Source organism: Budorcas taxicolor, chromosome 23 (assembly GCF_023091745.1).
Source record: "Budorcas taxicolor isolate Tak-1 chromosome 23, Takin1.1, whole genome shotgun sequence".
Taxonomy (NCBI): Eukaryota; Metazoa; Chordata; class Mammalia; order Artiodactyla; family Bovidae; genus Budorcas; species Budorcas taxicolor.
This window is the reverse complement of record NC_068932.1, coordinates 1,282,035-1,302,153: the sequence shown is the minus strand read 5'-3', so window position 1 is coordinate 1,302,153 and position 20,119 is coordinate 1,282,035.

The window sequence follows — 20,119 nt, the reverse complement described above, 5'->3', positions numbered from 1 at the left end:
AACCAAATCATCAGCAGACAGGAGTACCACATCATGTAGCCTTGACCATCAGAGGAAAAACAAACAAAAACACAGCACAAATCTCACCCTATACAAAGCTCACACAAACCACTGGACCAACCATAGCTGGGAAGAAATCAAAAGGAAGAATTCAACCTTCTTCAAGGAAAAAATTCAACTTTCTTTGAAGCCTGGGAAAAGGAGACATCAAACACAATAACTTAAAAAAAAAAAAATGAAAAGGCAGAGAAATATTACACAAATGAAGGAACAAACTAGAAACACAGAATTCCAAATAAATGAAGAGGAAATAGGAAAATTACTGGAAAAACAATTCAGAATAATGACAGTAAAGATGATCAATTACCTTAAAAACAAAATGCACCAAATCCAAGAATCAGTTAACAAAGAACTAGAAGAATTAAAGAATAAGCATACAGAGACAAACAACACAACTACTGAAATTAAAAATACTCTAGAAAGAATCAATAGCAGAATATCTGAAGCAGAAGAATGAATCAGTGAGCTGGAAGATAAAATGGTGGAAATAACTTCTGAAGAGCAGAACAAAGTAAAAAGAATGAAAAGAGCTGAGGACAGCTGCAGAGACCTTAGGGACCGTATCAAACAGACCGACTTTCAAATTATAGGGGTCCCAGAATAAGAAGAAAAAGAAAGGGTGTGAGAAAATTTTTGAAGAGATTATAGTTGAAAATTTCCCCAACACGGAAAAGGAAGTAGCCAATCAAATCCAAGAGGCACAAAGAGTCCCATACAGGATAAACCCAAGGAGAAACATGCCAAGACATTTACTAATCAAATTAACAAAGACTAAAAACAAAGAAAGAATATTGAAAACAGCAAGGGAGAAGCAGCAAGTAACATACAAGGAAAACCCCATACATTTAACAGCTGATCTTTCAGCAGAAACTCTGCAGGCCAGAAGGGAATAGCAGGATCTATTTAAAGCTCTGAAAGGGAAAAATCTACAACCAAGATTACTGTACCCAGCAAGGATCTCATTCACAATTGATGGAGAAATAAAAAGCTTTTCAGATAAGCAAAAGTTAGAATTCAGTACCACCAAACCAGCTTTACAACAAATGATAAACAGACTTATATAGTCAAGAAATATAACAGAAGGAAAAGGATCTACAAAATAAACCCCAAACAATTAGAAAATGGCAATAAGAACATTTATCAATAATTACTTTAAATGTAAATGGGTTTAATGCTCCAACCAAAAGACACAGACTGGCTGAATGGATACAAAAACAAGACCCATATATATGCTGTCTACAAGAAACCCACTTCAGACCTCAAGGCATATAGACTAAAAGTGAAAAGATGGAAAAATATATTCCATGCAAATGGGAAGCAAAAGAAAGCTGGAGTACCAATCTTCATATCAGACAAAATAGACCTGAAAATAAAGAAGATTAAAAGAGATAAGAAAGGACACTACATAATGATCAGGGATCAATCGAAAAGGAAGCAAAACAATTGTAAATATCTATGCACCCAACATACAACAACATACAATGTAACCTCAATACATAAGACAAACACTAACAGACATAAAAGGAGAAATTGACAATAACACAATAATAGTAGGAGACTTTAACACCCCACTCACACCAATGGACAGATCATCAAAACAGAAAATTAATAAGGAAACACAAGTCTTAAAAGATACATTAAATGAGATGGATCTCGTTGATATCTTCAGGACATTCCATCCAAATGCAGAACAATACACCATCTTCTCAAGTGTACATGGAACATTCTCCAGGATAGACCACAGCTTGGGTCACAAATCAAACCTCAGTAAATATAAGAAAATTGAAACTGTATCAAGGATCTTCAACCACAATGCTATGAGACCAGATATCAATTACAAGAAAAATCTGTAGGAAACAAAAACACATGGAGATTAAACAATATGTTTCCATGTTTCTAAATAACCAACAGGTTACTGCAGAAATCAAAAGGGAAATCAAAACATTTCTAGACACAAATGACAATGAAAACACAACTCAAAACCTATGGGATGCAAAAGCAGTTCTAAGAGGGAAGTTTATAGCAATAAAATCCTACCTCAAGAAACAAGGAAAACATTGAATAGACAACCTAACTTTATGCCTAAAGCAACTGGGAAAAGAAAAAGAAAAATTAGTAGAAGGAAAGAAGTCATAAAGATCAGAGCAGAAATAAATGAAAAAGAAATGAAACAATGTAAAGATTAACAAAGCTAAAAGCTGGTTCTTTGAGAAGATAAACAAAATTGACACGCCTTTAGCAAGACTCATCAAGGAAAGAAGAGAGAAGAATCAAATCAACAAAATTAGAAATGAAAAAGGAGAGGTTACATCGGACAATGCAGAAAAACAAAGGATTATAAGAGACTATTATGAACAACTATATTAAATAAGATGGATAACCTGCAAGAAATGGACAGATTCTTAGAAAAGTTCAATCTTCCAAGACTGAACCAGGAAGAAATAGAAGTTATGAACAACCCAGTTACAAGCACTGAAATTGAAGCTGTGATTTAAAAATCTCCCCCCTCAAATAAGCCCAGGACCAGATGGCTTCACAGGAGAATTCTATCAAACATTTAGAGAAGAGCTAATATCTATCGTTTTAAAACTCTCAAAAAATTGCAGAGGAAGGAAGACTTCCAAATTCATTCTCTGAGGCCACCATCACTCTAATACCAAAATCAGACAAAAACAACCCAGGTAAGAAAACTATAGGCCAATATCACTGATGAACACAGATGCAAAAATCCTCAACAATATTTAGCAAACAGAATTCAGGAACACATCAAAAAGCTAATATACCACGATCAAGTTGGGTTTATTCCAGGGATGCAAGGATTATTCAATATACTCAAATCAATCAATGTGATAAACCATATTAACAAATCAAATGATAAAAACCATATAATCTCAATAGATGCAGAAAAAGCCTTTGGCAAAATTCAGCACCTATTTATGATTAAAACTCTTCAAAAAATGGGCATAGAAGGAACCTACCTCAATATAGTAAGGCCATAAATGATAAGCCTACAGCAAACATTACTCTCAATGGTGAAAAACTGAAAGCATTCCCCCTAAGGTCAGGAACAAGACAAGGATGTCCACTTTTACCACTATTATTCAACATAGTTCTGGAAGTCCTAGCTACAGCAATAACAGAAGAAAACGAAATAAAAGGAATCCAGATAGGAAAATAAGTAAAGCTGTTACTGTTTGCAGATGACATAGTACTGTACATAGAAACCCTAAAGATTGTAAATTACTAGAGCTAATCAGTGAATTTGGCAAAGTTGTAGAATACTAAGTCAATGCACAGAAATCACTTGCATTTCTATATACTAACAATGAAAAATCAGAAAGAACAATTAAGGAATTAATCCCATTCACCATTACAACAAAAAGAATTAAATATCTAGGAATAAACTTACCTAAGGAGATGAAAGAACTGTACTCAGACAATTATAAGATACTAATGAAAGAAATCAAAGATGACATATACAGATGGGGAGATAATCCATGTTCTTGGGTAGGAAGAATCAATATTTTGAAAATGACTATACTGCCAAATGCAATCTACAGATTTAATGCAATCCCTATCAAATTACCAATGGCATTTTTCACAGAACTAGAACAAAAAAATTCACAATTCATGTGGAGACACAAAAGACCCTGAAGAGCCAAAGAAGTCTTGAGAAAGAAAAGTGGAGCTGGAGGACTCAAGCTTTTTGACTTCAGATTATACTACAAAGCTACAGTCATCAAGACAGTATGGTGCTAGCACAAAAACAGAAATATAGACCAATGGAACAAGATAAAAAGCCCATTAAAAATCCCATGCACCTATGGCTACCTTATTTTTGACCAAGGAGGCAAAAATATAAAATGGGGCAAAGACAGTCTCTTTAATAAATGGTGCTGGGAAAACTAGACAGCTACATGTAAAAGAATGAAACTAGAACACTTCCTAACACCATACACAAAGATAAACTCAAAATGGATTAAAGACCTAACTGTAAGACCAGAAAGTATAAAATTATTAGAGGAAAACATAGGCAGAACACTTGATGACATAAATCAAAGAAAGATCTTCTATGACCCACCTCCCAGAGTAATGGAAATAAAAACAAAAGTAAAGAAGTGGAACTGGATTAAACTTAAAAGCTTTTGCACGGCAAAGGAAACTATAAGCCAGGTGAAAAGATATGACCCAGCAATCCCACTCCTAGACATATACCCTGAGGAAACCAAAATTGAAAGAGACACACATATCCCATTTTCATTGCAGCACTATTTACAATAGCTAGAGCATGGGAACAACTTAGATGTCCATTGACAGATGAATGGATAAAGAAACTGTGGTAAGTATACACAATGGAATATTACTCAGCCATAAAAAGGAACACATTTGAGTCAATTCTAATGAGATGGATGAACCTAGAACCCATTATACAGAGTGAAATGAGTCAGAAAGAGAAAGATAAATACCATATTCTAACACATATATACAAATTTAGAAAAATGTTACTGAAGAATTTATTTACAGGGTGACAATGGAAAACCAGACATAGAAAATAGACTTATGGACATGGGGGGTGGGGAGGACAGGGTAAAATGTACAGAAAGAGTAACATGGAAGCTTATATTACCATATATAAAAAAGATAGCCAACAGGAATTTGCTGTATGGCTCAGGAAACTCAAACAGGGGCTCTGTATCAACCTATAGGGGTGGGATGGGGAGAGAGATTAGAGGGAGGTTCAAAAGGGAGGGGATATATGTATGTCCATGGATTATTCATGTTGAGGTTTGACAAAAAACAGCAAAATTCTGTAAAGCAATTATCCTTCAATAAAAAATAATTTTAAAAATAAAGGCAAAAAGAATTACATGAAACAGAAAAAAAAATAAAATGGCAGATATGAGTCCAAATATAGCAATTATATTAAATACAAATGGACAAAACACTATAATCAAAACACGGAGATTGCCAAACACAATAACTAAGCATAATTCAACATATGCTCTCTACAGAAATACACACAAATAGGTGGAAGTAAATGAATGGGGAAACAATGCAAAATCTAATGATAAAAGAGCTGGAAGTATTATGCTACTAGACTAAACAGACCTTAAGAAACATCCCTAGAAACAAAGAATAATTTCATAGTGCTAAATATCAGGAAAATATAAAAATTATAAAGGTATATGCATGTGTCAACTGAGTACCAAAAACTTACAGAACTGAAGACAGAAATAGAGACTTCAACATGTACAGCTGAATATTTCAACACCCTTCTCTTAGTAATTGAAAGAAAATTAGATACAATATCAGTAAGAACATTACAGACATGAACAGCAATATCAAATTGATGTAACTGGCATTTGTAGAATATTCTACCCAAAAGAGCACACTATGTCTGTTTTTGCAAATGTAGATAAGACATTATCTATAATATACCATTTGCTAAACCATATGCTACACTATGTGTGGTATCAGACTGACCATGTACATAGTCATTACAGTTTAGCCAGCTGTGCCAGAATGAGAACCCTAAGGCAGTTCTGAACTTGAATCATGATTTAGGAATTTACTAGATATTAAATTTTGCACAAGCACTTCAATTTGTATGAGAGACCAGGGATGGTAATAATGCCTACTTCAGAGCTTGCTGAAAGAATTCAAGACAATACGTGCAAGTTTAGTGTCTAAAAATGAAGTACTCAATAAAAGGTAGCCAACAGCATTTCATTATCATGAGCATGCAGAAGTAGCCATTATCATTTACTTATCCTGCCCTTTTAAGAAGTAGAGAACATCTTATCTGCTCTATGTGATGAGAACACAATCAATGAAAACAATAATTCAGTATGGAAGTGGAACTGAAGTAGTAACAAGGCATGCTCCCGGAAGTTATTTCTGGAGCTTGACAGTGAAGAGTCTGGTGTCTTAAATATATTTGCAAATATTTTGAGTATTTGGGTCCAATCATAGGATCAGTTAGTAGCCAAGATAATGTATATTATAGTTTCTGAAGGCAAACAGTATTCTAGAATGGCTAGGAAACAGGTTTGTTTCCAAATTCAAAATAAGTGTCAACAGTTCCCTCATGCCTTCTATTTTTAGAAGCTAAAATAATAGCTTTATTTTACTAGGATTTAACAAGTAGAGTTTTTAAGGCAACATGCCAAATATTCAATACAGATTTATATATTCACTGAGCTCCATATCAGGTGCATTAAAATTCATATACATTCAATCATCTGTCAATCAATCGTCTGTCACATAGAACTTCACATTGTATAGTATGAACAACAAAATTTTTGATTTTATTATGGGGGATCAGATTTACCTATATACTTCCCTTTGAGTCTCAGGCAGATGTAAAAAACTGTCCAGGTTCCTTCTCTTTCTTTTACTTTATATAACCAAGGTGAGATATTTAATCAATCAGGTTTCCTAACAGTTATTATGTAGTTACTTCATCGTGAAACAGTTCAAAAATTAGATTCTAAGACTTGTAATAGAGAAAAATGTCCTCTAATAAAGTATTTGACTAGCAGTGTGTAAAATATTAAGATGTTATATGGGGAAAATTGTATATGAATAAATTTAAAATGAGGTTAAACAAAATTGAAGTACTTTTTTCCCCTTACTACAAAACAACTGATTTTTTAAATTTTTATTGAGTAGACATGCTACAAGACCTTTTAGAATTAACACCCCAAAAGATGTCCTTTTCATCACAGGGGACTGGAATGCAAAATTAGGAAGTCAAGAAACACCTGGAGTAATAGGCAAATTTGGCCTTGGAATGCGGAATGAAGCAGGGCAAAGACTAATTGAGTTTTGCCAAGAAAATGCACTGGTCATAGCAAACACCCTCTTCCAACAACACAAGAGAAGACGACTCTACACATGGACATCAATGGATGGTCAACATCAAAATCAGATTGATTATATTCTTTGCAGCCAAAGATGGAGAAGCTCTATACAGTCAACAAAAACAAGACTGGGAGTTGACTGTGGCTCAGATCATGAACTCCTTATTGCCAAATTTAGATTTAAATTGAAGAAAGTAGGGAAAACCACTAGACCATTCAGGCATGACCTAAATCAAATCTGTTATGATTATACAGTGGAAGTGAGAAATAGATTTAAGGGCCTAGAGCTGACAGATAGAGTGCCTGATGAACTATGGAATGAGGTTTGTGACATTGTACAGGAGACAAGGATCAAGATCATCCCCATGGAAAAGAAATGCAAAAAAGCAAAATGGCTGCCTGGGGAGGCCTTACAAATAGCTGTGAAAAGAAGAGAGGCGAAAAGCAAAGGAGAAAAGGAAAGATATAAGCATCTGAATGCCGAGTTCAAAAGAATAGCAAGGAGAGATAAGAAAGCCTTCCTCAGGGATCAGTGCAAAGAAATAGAGGAAAAAAACAGATTATGAAAGATCTCTTCAAGAAAATGAGAGATACCAAGGGAACATTTCATGCAAAGATGGGCTCGATAAAGGACAGAAATGGTATGGACCTAACAGAAGCAGAAGATATTAAGAAGAGGTGGCAAGAATACACAGAAGAACTGTACAAAAACGATCTTCACAACCCAGATAATCACGATGGTGTGATCACTCACCTAGAGCCAGGCATCCTGGAATGTGAAGTCAAGTAAGCTTTAGAAAGCATCACTACAAACAAAGCTAGTGGAGGTAACAGAATTCCAGTTGAGCTAGTACAAATCCTGAAAGATGATGCTGTGAAAGTGCTTCACTCAATATGCCAGCAAATTTGGAAAACTCAGCAGTGGCCACAGGACTGGAAAAGGTCAGTTTTCATTCCAATCTCAAAGAAAGGCAATGCCAAAGAATGCACAGTTGTACTCATCTCACATGCTAGTAAAGTGTGCTCAAAATTCTCCAAGCCAGGCTTCAGCAATATGTGAACCGTGAACTTTCTGATGTTCAGGCTGGTTTTAGAAAAGGCAGAGGAACCAGAGATCAAATTGCCAACATTCTCTGGATCATCGAAAAAGCAAGAGTGTTCCAGAAAAACATCTACTTCTGCTTTATTGACTGTGCCAAAGCCTTTGACTGTGTGGATCATAATAAACTGTGGAAAATTCTGAAAGAGATGGGAATACCAGACCACCTGACCTGCCTCTTGAGAAACCTACATGCAGGTTAAGAAGGAACAGTTAGAACTGGACATGGAACAAGAGACTGGTTCCAAATAGGAAAAGTAGTGCATCAAGGCTGTATATTGTCACCCTGCTTACTTAACTTATATGCAGAGTACATCATGAGAGACGCTGGACTGGAAGAAGCACAAGCTGGAATCAAGATTGCTGGGAGAAATATAAATAACCTCATATATGCAGATGACATCACCCTTATGGCAGAAAGTGAAGAGGAACTAAAAAGCCTCTTGATGAAAGTGAAAGTGGAGAGTGAAAAAGTTGGTTTAAAGGTCAACAGTCAGAAAACTAAGTTCATGGAATCTGGTCCCATCACTTCATGGCAAATAGATGAGGAAGCAGTGGAAACAGTGTCAGACTTTATTTTTGGGGGCTCCAAAATCAGTGCAGATGGTGACTGCAACCATGAAATTAAGAGATGCTTACTCCCTTGAAAGAAATTTATGACCAACCTAGACAACATATTCAAAAGCAGAGACATTACTTTGCCAACAAAGCTCTATCTAGTCAAGTCTATGGCTTTTCCAGTGGTCATGTATGGATGCGAGGGTTGGACTGTGAAGAAAGCTGAGCACCAAAGAATTGATGCTTTTGAACTGTGGCATTGTAGAAGACTCTTCTCCTTGCAGTCCCAACTAGTCCATCCTAAAGGAGATCAGTCCTGGGTGTTCATTGGAAGGACTGATGCTGAAGCTGAAACTCCAATACTTCGGCCACCTCATGTGAAGAGTTGACTCACTGGAAAAGACTAATGCTGGGAGGGATTGGGGGCAGGAGGAAAAGGGGACAACAGAGGATGAGATGGCTGGATGGCATCACCGACTCGATGAACATGAGTTTGTGTAAACTGCGGGAGTTGATGATGGACAGGGAGGCCTTGTGTGATGCTATTGGCATCACAAAAAGTTGGACACGACTGAGCGACTGAACTGAATTGAAATTAGGCATGCTGTAGGTATTTCTGAGAGGGAGATAAAGAAAACTGCTATCTTCCAAACTTGTTTAATTGATGAATCCAATTTCTCTGGAAGGTATTTTGAACACTGTTGCTTCTATCCAACTCATTCTATATACAAAATGAAACTGAATTTCAGGAAATGGTTCATTTACAATCACAGGTAACCATAGAACTAGGATCCAAATTTTCTATTTCTAGAGGAAGAAATATTTTTCATGTTAATCTTTACTCTCCAGCCAATCTCTTGGACTGCTTTGAAAAGAATTTCATCTACATAATCTTATGTTTTTTTAAAAAAAATCATATAATCTTATAATTAAAAATATCTCTGCTACATTTTCATTGAGTGTTCAATTAATTCAGCTTATGAAATATAGGAAAGTGATCTTAATTCTTAGATTTTGGAGATTCTTTTATCTTTGGTACCTTTACTTATTTTTATAATTTTTCTGTTACCTTACTTCATGCTTCCTCAAGAATATAGCATGTTTTCCATTGTGTATATAATTTCACATTAGTGAGGGCACTCTTCTAAACAGTGTTGGCCCATTATTAATTCAGATTAATTATATTTGTCACAGATTCTATCTATATGGTAAATTCAGTTTTTCTTGGGATCATCATTGTTTCACATACCAAACATAATGTTAAATATTTTACATTCATATTTTTGTGTAATCTTTATAATCATTTTATCATATGTATATTATTGAGTCTATTTCATAAATCAGAAAAATAAACTTTAAAAAGCTAAGTACTCACCCATGCTTTCTCATTGTTGAGTTGCATATGAAACACTGGCATTAGAACTCCAGAATTACACTCTTAATCACTCACCATATGGGTTGGCTTAGCTTTTAAGCGCTCTGAGCAGTTAAATATGAAATCACTAAGACTAAAGTGCTTATTTGATGTGATGACTAAGCAAATAGCAATAATTATAGCAAGATTAATGCTCAGTTAGTCACTCAACAGCATGCCAGCCTCACTCTTCAACAAGGCATCATTTTCATCTTCAATACAAGTTTGATCATTATACCCAGTATCAACTTCTAGGTAAAAATGCATGTGAATAATTAGTAAAGCTTTAAGTGATGACAAATATTTCACTTATAATTAATAGCTCACCAGCAGGAAGAAAACACTTAAACAGAATATACCAAATAATACTTTATATCTCAAAATAATCAATTCACAGAATGAATTCAAGATCCCATTTAAGTATTTGAAAAATGATCTCTGCTATTCTAATCAACGTGTAATGAACACTCATATTTAGGATGCAATTTTGACTTAGAAAAAAAAAAAACTTCTGCCTGAAGAAACAAAACTTCATCTTAGTTTGTCCTTCCAGATCCATTTTCAGCCATCTGTGCCTTATTTTGTTCTGCAGGAGGCTGACTTGCAAAAATTTTGAACACAAAACTCCCTTGCTTTCTAGCTTCCCACATTCAACCATTGGCAGATTCTGCAGAAGATCGGAAGGTGGGAACATGTACAGATCAAGGAATTCATTTCCCCCCTACTCCCCTGCTGTCCAGATGCTGTGTGGTAGTGGTTCCTTCCTCTCATCTAAAGCCACAACTCTTGTCAGAGCTACATTTCCCATAGGTTCAGGTAACTGCTCCCTATTCTTGCTATTTTATGCCTAGAAGTGATAACAGCTTTTCACTTTTACTAGCCTATGTTTCTTGTTGATTCCCTTTTTCCTGCCCACATCTCTGTAAACAAACTCTCTACTTCTTCACATATCCTCCGAGTAAGGTATGTGAAGTTAATGTGAAATCTATATTCACATTCAGTAAGGAGGAAATAAGAAAACTATATTTCACAGGACACCTTGACTGATTAACTAATTTTAAAAAACAGAAATAAACAAACAGGGAAACATCACCTGTCCACTGTGAAATGGCTTCTCACCACAGTGTAGCAAGCATGATATATCCACTATGCAGTCAATGATCATCTGCTATTCTTCCTTGCGTTTGACAGCTACACTTGTGCCCACTTGAGTCTAGTCACCAATAGACTATTTTGCAATCCACTTGGTTTAACTTTGAATCATAAAGGCCTGAATTGTAAGAAATGTCTCCCTGAAGAAAAAGTTTGATTCCTTAACTGAGATATGAACTGAGAATTTAAAAAGAAAATACTTTTAGTCAGCATGAACTGTCTTTTTTAATTTTGTCTGAGTCAGTTCAAAAGTCACTTGTTTTTGATAGTTGAAGTCATTTACTAAGAATCTTTTCTTAATCACAGATTATTTTTTAATAAATCATGAAGTCTTTCTATCTTAATTTCATCAAATATAGCTGTAAGAGATGTATTTCGAATTTAATACTATTTTAGGAAACAAAAAGGAAAATGAAAAGAGGAAAGAAAAAGAAATCAGCATCCTCCTATATAGCATATTTAAAATATTCTAAGTGAAATATTAGTTATAGAAAATTCTGCTCTAGATCTACTGAAGGAAAATGTAAAATCCATGACACATTCAAAGAAGCACATTTAAAAAAAACTTCAAAAATGACTACGTTTGTATTGTTGAATATAAAAAATGGCAGCTTTTCAAGATATTACAGGCAATATGATATATAATTGAAATAAAATTCTGTTATGGTTTTTACTGATAATCACTGTCTCCTATAAATTCAATTATTCAAACATATTTCTGAGACCTCTGAATTATTTCTAATGTCATCAGGAGAACTTAAGATGATTAGTAGGAAGAAATTAATATAATAATAAGCATTTACTAGGACTTTATTATGTATCAGGCACCATGCAGTGTGTTATGTACTTACTTAAACTCCAAGTGCCCAATGTTCAGTTCAGTTCAGTTCAGTCGCTCAGTCATGTCCGACTCTGTGCGACCCCATGACTCGCAGCACGCCAAGCCTCCTTGTCCATCACCATTTCCCAGAGTTCACTCAAACTCACATCCATTGAGTCAGTGACGCCATCCAGCCACCTCATCCTCTGTCGTCCCCTTTTCCTTCTGCCCTTAATCCTCCCAGCATCAGAGTCTTTTCCAATGAGTCAACTCTTCGTATGAAGTAGCCAAAGTACTAGAGTTTCAGCTTTAGCATCATTCCTTCCAAAGAACATCCAGGGCTGATCTTCTTTAGAATGGACTGGTTGGATCTCCTTGCAGTCCAAGGGATTCTCAAGAGTCTTCTCCAACACCACAGTTCAAAAGCATCAATTCTTTGGCGCTCAGCTTTCTTCACAGTCCAACTCTCACATTCATACATGACCACTGGAAAAACCATAGCCTTGACTAGATGGACCTTTTGTTGGCAAAGTAATGTCTCTGCTTTTCAATATGCTATCTAGGTTGGTCATAACTTTCCTTCCAGGAGTAAGCGTCTTTTAATTTCATGGTTGCAATCACCATCTGTAGTGATTTTGGAGCACAAAAAAATAAAGTCTGGCACTGTTTCTACTGTTTCCCCATCTGTTTGACATGAAGTCATGGGACCAGATGCCATGATCTTAGTTTTCTGAATGTTGAGCTTTAAGCCAACTTTTTCACTCTCCTCTTTCACTTTCATCAAGAGCCTTTTTAGTTCCTCTTCACTTTCTACCATAAGGGTGATGTCATCTGAATATCTGAGGTTATTGATATTTCTCCCACCAATCTTGATTCCAGCTTGTGCTTCTTCCAGCCCAGGGTTTCTCATGATGTACTCTGCATATAAGTTAAATAAGCTGGATGCCAGTATACAGCCTTGACGTACTCTTTTTCCTATTTGGAACCAGTCTGCTGTTCCATGGCCAGTTCTAACTATTCCTTCCTGACCTGCATATAGGCTTCTCAAGAGGCAGGTCAGGTGGTCTGGTATTCCCATCTCTTTCAGAATTTTGCACAGTTGATTGTGATCCACACAATCAAAGGCTTTTGCACAGTCAATAAAGCAGATGTTAGTTGACATTTATTGAGCACTTAGTACGTATCAGATACAGTTTTAAATGTTCTATACACATAAACTCATTCAATCCTCACATCAAACCTATGAGATAGGTGCTGTTACTATTTTCATAAGTGAAAATCGCTGTCATGTCCAAGTCTTTGTGACACCGTGGACAGTCCATGGAATTCTCCAGGCCAGAATACTGGAGTGGATAGCCTTTCCCTTCTCCAGGGGATCTTCCCAATCCAGGGATAGAACTCAGGTCTCCCATATTGCAGGTGGATTCTTTACCAGCTGAACCACAAGGGAAGCTCTGGAATACTGGAGTGGGTAGCCTATCCCTTCTCCAGTGGGCCTTCCCAACCCAGAAATTGAACCAGTGTCTCCTGCATTGCAGGTGGATTATTTACCAACTGAGCTATCAAGGAAGCCCTGATAGCTATCTGATAGCCCTGATAATTATCTCCATACTACACATTAAACACTGAGACAGAAAGAGGTTAAGTAACCTGCTCAAAGTTATGCATCTATTAAGTGGTAGAGTTGGAATATGAACACAAAGGCTCACCTCAGAACTCACTCTTTTCAACAATTCTGTTTTTATCATTCCCACTTTGCAATGGGGAGAACTCAAGCTTTTTTTTTTAAAAAATTAAGTCATTTGTCAAAGTAGCACAGCTAATAAGTAATTGTATTAGTTTACTAGGGCTTTCATAACAGAGTACCACAATCTCAGTGGCAGAAATGTAATACATATTCTCAAAATTCTGGAGGCTAGAAGTTCAAAATCGAGGTGTTCACAGGACTGGTTCTTCTGAGGGCTGTGAGGGTTGATTCTATTCCAGGCTTCTCTCCTTGACTTGTAGCAGATTATCTTCATGTTCACAGGGCATTCTCACTCTGTGTGTATCAGTCTCCAAATTTTCCCTTTTCATAAGGACACCAGTTGCACTGGATTTGGGCCCATCCTAACATACCTCATCTTAACTATCTCTGTACAAATGGTAACTTCAAATAAAGTCCATCATAATGTACTAGGGATTAGGATTTGAACATACAAATTTGGGGAAGACATAATTCAACCTGTAACAGTAATTTGAACTAAAGTTCAAACCTAAATACACTTTCAAAGGTTCTGACAATGATAGGGAAAACCTTATTTTCTCAGCAACTTAAATATAAATACAAGTATATCCCTGGGATATTGCAAGTTCATTTCCATACTACCACAAAAGAACAAATATCACAATAAAGTGAACCACACAATTTCTTTGGCTTCCCAGTATACATGAAACTTATCCTTATATTACAATGTAGTCTACTGAGTGTACAATAGTATTATGTCTGAAAAAATTTACATATTTTAGTTTAAAACACTTTATTGGTTTACCAATCTAAGCCTTCAGTGAGTCATAGAAGTAACAAAGATCAATGATAACCAATCACCATAAGAAATATAATAATGAAAAATCTTGAAACAGTACAAGAATTATAAAAATGCGATGCAGAGACACAAGTGAGCAAATGTTGTTGAAAAAAAAATGATAAAAATAAACTTGCCTGACATAGGGTTACCACAGACCTACAATCTGTAAAAAATCACAGTATCTGCTAAATGCAGTGTTAGTGAAAGTGTTAGTAGATCAGTCATGTCCCAACTCTCTGCAACCCCATGGATTTTAGCCCACCAGGCTCCTCTGTCCATGGAATTTTCCAGGCAAGGGATGATACTGGAGTGGGTAGCCATTCCCTTCTCCAGGGAATCTTCACTATCCAGGGATTGAACCCAGGTCTCTAACATTGCAGGCAGGTTTTTTACTGTTTGAGCCATCAGGGAAGCCTCAAATGCAATAAAGTAAAGTACAATAAAACAAGGTATGCCTGTATGACTTATACACAATTCTAGGAGACAAAGATGTGCAGAGATCAGTGGTACTATTCTCCAGACTCCTTTAAATTGGATATTATATTCTCTCTGGAACATTATGACATATACATTTAGGACCCTAATTCTCTAAGTGAAGGAAGATGATAGATAAATGGAATGATCATTTTTCTTCTCTTAGTCACAGTCATTCTGGACAGTAACTTCTGAGAACTTATCTATGCTGTACATTTATTCTCTTAAATCACTTTATCAATAGTCATAACCCTGGGCCTGTGGCATGTCCAGCAAGACCGGTCATGTATGTATAGAAACCACTTAAATTTATCCCAGTCAAAGCCCTGTGAGAACTAAGTGGCTCTAAATTAACATAAATTTATTTTCTTAGCATTTCATATTTTGAATAAACTTAATTTCCTTTATGCTAACAGACTCACAATCTTAATTTTCATTTTCCCCCACTCTCAAAAGAAAAAAAAAAAAAAAGCTTTTTAGTACTCAGTAACTAGAGTACTAAAGAGATATGATTCTGGAGGCATAAAAAGCAGATGCTTCTTTTATGAAAGAACAGAGACCACAGGGCTGCAATTTTTCCCTTAATAACATTTTTTATTTCCAGTGTGTATTTAGAACTATTATTGGGGCGGGGGGGGGGGGGGAATGAGATAAAATGCAGAGCCAACATTTTAAAGTCTCATATTAGACAGTTTATTCTATAAGATTAGTCTTGGGTATTCCATAAAACCTAAAATAATTATTTATATCAAGGCCTAAAGCAGGAGATGTAGCTTGCACATACATTTTCAATACTGCTGTCATTTGTTCTTCAGAAAATTTTAAAATCTATGTGTTTTAATTATGGTTTGATAATAATAATTGACACTGAGAATCCAAAGCCACTTTCTCATGCAAGCAAGATTCTGCTACTGTTTTCTGAGACTCTTGCCATGTCTATAATTTTTAAGCACTTCATATACAGTTCATCAAATACAGTGTTAACCTATTTCTTAAAACAATTATTCAACACTGTTCTCACTCTATCTTACAGATGAAGACAGTGAGACATAAAACACTAAGTGATCATCCAGACAGTGAAAGTGAAGTCAACTCTTTGTGACCACATAGACTGTAGCCTACCAGGCTCCTCCATCCATGGGATTTTACAGGCAAGAATACTGGAGTGGGTTGCCATTTCCTTCTCCAGGAGATCTTCCCAACCCAGGAATTGAACCCAGGCCTTCCACATTGTAGGCAGATGCTTTACCATCTGAACCACCAGGGAAGTCCATTGGCAGGCTGGTATAAACCCCCGACAGGGTTTCTGCATAAGATATATGAAGTCATCACAGAACTGCAGAGCAGAGCTCCTCACTTGCTTCATGCAGGGCGTGTCATTCATTCACAGAAGCACACTGTAGAGTTAGTAAAGTACAACAAAAAACATATTCACTAGGAAAATAAAGAACTAGAGCTCTAGGCATCCTTACCTTGTTGTAAAGAATCCCAGAAGAGCCACCAAGATGAAAGGTTGCTGCTGAACCACAAAAGATGCCAGGATTCTTGGCCTCCAGAGGAGAAGAATTCAATCTGGGGCCAGTAGTGAGGTTTGATTGCTCAGAGCTTTTGTTTAATAAAGTTTTATTAAACTATAAAAGAGATAGAGAAAGCTTCTGATACAAACATCAGAAGAGGGCAGTAATCGTCTAAGGAATGGTATACATAGAAATCAGTATTTGAAAGCTAATTCCTCTTCCTTGGTGCCTCAACTATAGCACAAGGTGCCAGAGAGACAGCTAGTCAGGAAGGGCTAGAAAGTGAAGTCGCTTAGTCATGTCTGACTGTTTGTGACCCCATGAACTGTAGCCCACAAGGCTCCTCTGTCCACGGGATTCTCCAGGCAAGAATACTGGAGTGGGTTGTCATTTCCTTCTCCAGGGGATCTTCTCAACCCAGGGATCAAACCCAGGTCTCCTGCATTGCAGGCAGACGCTTTAACCTCTGAGCCACCAGAGTTAAACGCTAGGAAGGGCTAGCTAGGCTTTCAATTCAGGAGGCTAGCTAGGCTTTCAAAAAGCAGACTTTCTACATAAACCACAGGATCCAAGAGACAAGAAATCTAATTTCAGGATATGTTGCTAAAACGTTAAGAGGTCAGTTATGATTATTTGGCCATAAAAAGGAATGAATTTGAATCAGTTGTAGTGAGGTGGATAAAACTTAAGCCTGTTTCACAGAGTGAAATAAGTCAGAAAGAGAAAAACAAATATATTAACACGTGTATATGGAATCTAGAAAAATAGTACTGATGAACCAATTTTTAAGGAAGGAATGGAGACACAGATGCAAAGAACAGACTTATGAACACAGAGTGGGAAGGAGAAGGTGAGACAAATTGAGAGGGCAATATTAACATGTATACAGTACCATGTACAAAATAACCAGTGGGAAGCTGCTAGGTAGCACAGGGGGTCGGGACTGGCACTCTGTGATGACCTTGAGGGATGGGATGGAATGGGAGAGGGAGCCTCCAGAAGGAGGGGGTATACAATTATGATTGACTCAGGTTGTTTTATGGCAGAAACAAACACAACACTGTAAAGCAATTATCCTCCAAATAAGAAAAAAAAAAAATTTAAAGAGGTCAGTTATGAACAAGTGCTCAGAGTTAAGCATGCACAGAGTCATGAACAGCATTGTGAGTGGACCTGCTGAGCCTTATACCTCAGACAGAAGCTGCTTTTTTATTTTTTGCCTGATTCAAGCTACCTGCAGGTAGTCCTTGATATGTAGATGTTGACTGCAGTTTAATGAGAATGAGACTTGTAGGTGATTATTTCCTTATAGGAAAGAAAGGAACAAAGGTCTAAGTATTACTCCATGATGAATCATGAATTAAATGTGCTAGAGTTGGGAAAATGGGTATACAGTACTCCATACACCTTCACTACTCCAGCACTAATCTCCCCAAGTTTCATGCTTTCCAAGACCTAAAGGCTGGATTAAATTGCTTATTGGTCTTTATAATTCAACTGCAAGTCTGCAATAGGATTTCAGTTGATGAACATCTTGAAAATCCTGGCAAATTGAAGCTCTTTCCTATGTGTGTGTTTGTTTATAAATATGCTTAAAGTTTTACAAATACAAGAGCACTCTTTATATTTGGGGGGAGAATGAATATATTTATATATATTTATATGTATTTATTTGGACAATTCCTTTGCTGTCCACCTGAAACTAGTAATAACATTGATAACTGGCTTTTCTCCATAGAGTAAGTTAGAGCTATACTCTAACCTTAAAAAGTTAAAAAAATAAAAGTAAACAAACAACAAAAAAATGCCCCCCAAAAAGTCCTGTTTTTAGAAGCCTGCCAGGCTCCTCTGTCCATGGAATTCTCCAGGCAAGAATACTGGAGTGAATGGCCATTCCCTTCTCCAGAGGATCTTCCCAACCCAGGGATAGAACCCAGGTCTCCTGCATTGCAGGCAGTTTCTTTACTGTCTGACTCACCAGGGAAGCCCTTAGAAAGCAGGAGGAAAAATCAATTCTTACTAAATAGACCTGTCAGGGAGCATTTAACAGGGGGCTCCCTGTGTGCCGTTTTGGATCTGTCAGGAATTCTCTGTTCCTTATTAATTCAAGGAATTAAGAGGAGAGGAAAGCTGAGGAATCCAGGCATTTCCTTCATTAGTTTTTCTATACAGTGATAAGTACCCTCTTCCTTTTTATGAACCATATGGTAAAAGTGATTATTTACAACTCTCTCTTTAATATGGATCACTTACATTTTGTAAGTCTGGAATTTTAATTTTTATCTTTACTGAGAATAACTACGGTATATATGCGCACACCATATTGATTAAAACACCTTTGCTCCATCACAGCTCTGGTCCCCGTGTCTTTCTTTCTCTTTCTTTCTTTCTCTCTCTCTCTCTCAGGCTATTTCTTTGGAGCACAGAGGCCCTCTGAGTTCACTTTCCTGCCCAGGCTTCCAAGACCCTCTCGAGAAGGCGCTCTGTGCCTTCACCCCATCGAGAGGACACCTGAGGCCTCCGTGAATAGAGCAAGCCCTGTGCAGGGGCTTTATTGGCTTTCTGCATAAACCAAGGAATATCAGCCTCTTTCTCTCTCCTTTACTTTCTTATCGGTCGACTGTGGACCACCAGGTTCTGGTCCATTAAAGGACCTCAACAAGTGGTGCCCAGAACAGGAGTTTGGTACAAATAGGCAATTCGGATGGAGTGATCCCAGGGTCTATTGAGGCCAGTAAGTATTAAGATATGGGTAAAATGTCTGGAATGCCCCATCACTTTTTGACCTTACTTCATTGCTTATTTAAAGTTCAGGGACCTAGTGAAACATATGCTGATTTTTTAGCTGCTAGATTACAAACTGCTATTTCCCGTACTGTTATTGGAGAAGCCAAAAGGCAACTAAGAGAAATTACTTGCTTCTGAAAATGCAAATCAGGAATGTCAAAAAGCTATAGCTCCAATTGGTGAGACAGGGACTATTATTGATTATTTGAAGGCTTGTCACAATCTAGGATTAGAAACACAAAAGATGCAAATGCTAGCTGAAACAATGGTTGGTGCCTTAAGAAAGGGAAATAAAGGATGCTTTACCTGTGGAAATAAGAACCATTTAAAAAGAGACTGCCATAAGAAAGCTTAAAAAAAAAAAAAAAGGAAAAAATAAAAATAAAAAATCTCCAAAAATCTGCCCTCGTGCTACCATAGAGCCCTCGCTACTGTAGAGGAATGCATTGGGCCAAAGATTGTAAGTCTAAATTTGACATTGAAAGAAAATCTATTCCAGGAAACTCCAAGTAGGGGACCCCTGAGGTCCCCTTCAACAAAAACCAGGGGCAAATTCCATCTTTTCCCTCAAACCCTCAACATCCGGCAGTGCTGCCATCAATATACCAGCTTTCTTTTTAGATAATATGAAGTTAATGAGCTCTATTTAAATTCAAATTCATGTGAACTGAAAAATATTCAATATTAAATATGTTTATTTAAATATAAATATAATTTAAATACAATTATTTGCTAATCTAATTAAGACATGTTTTAAGTCATCAATACTGTATAATGCTTTTCTTATGCCTAGGTTTAAGGTCAACAA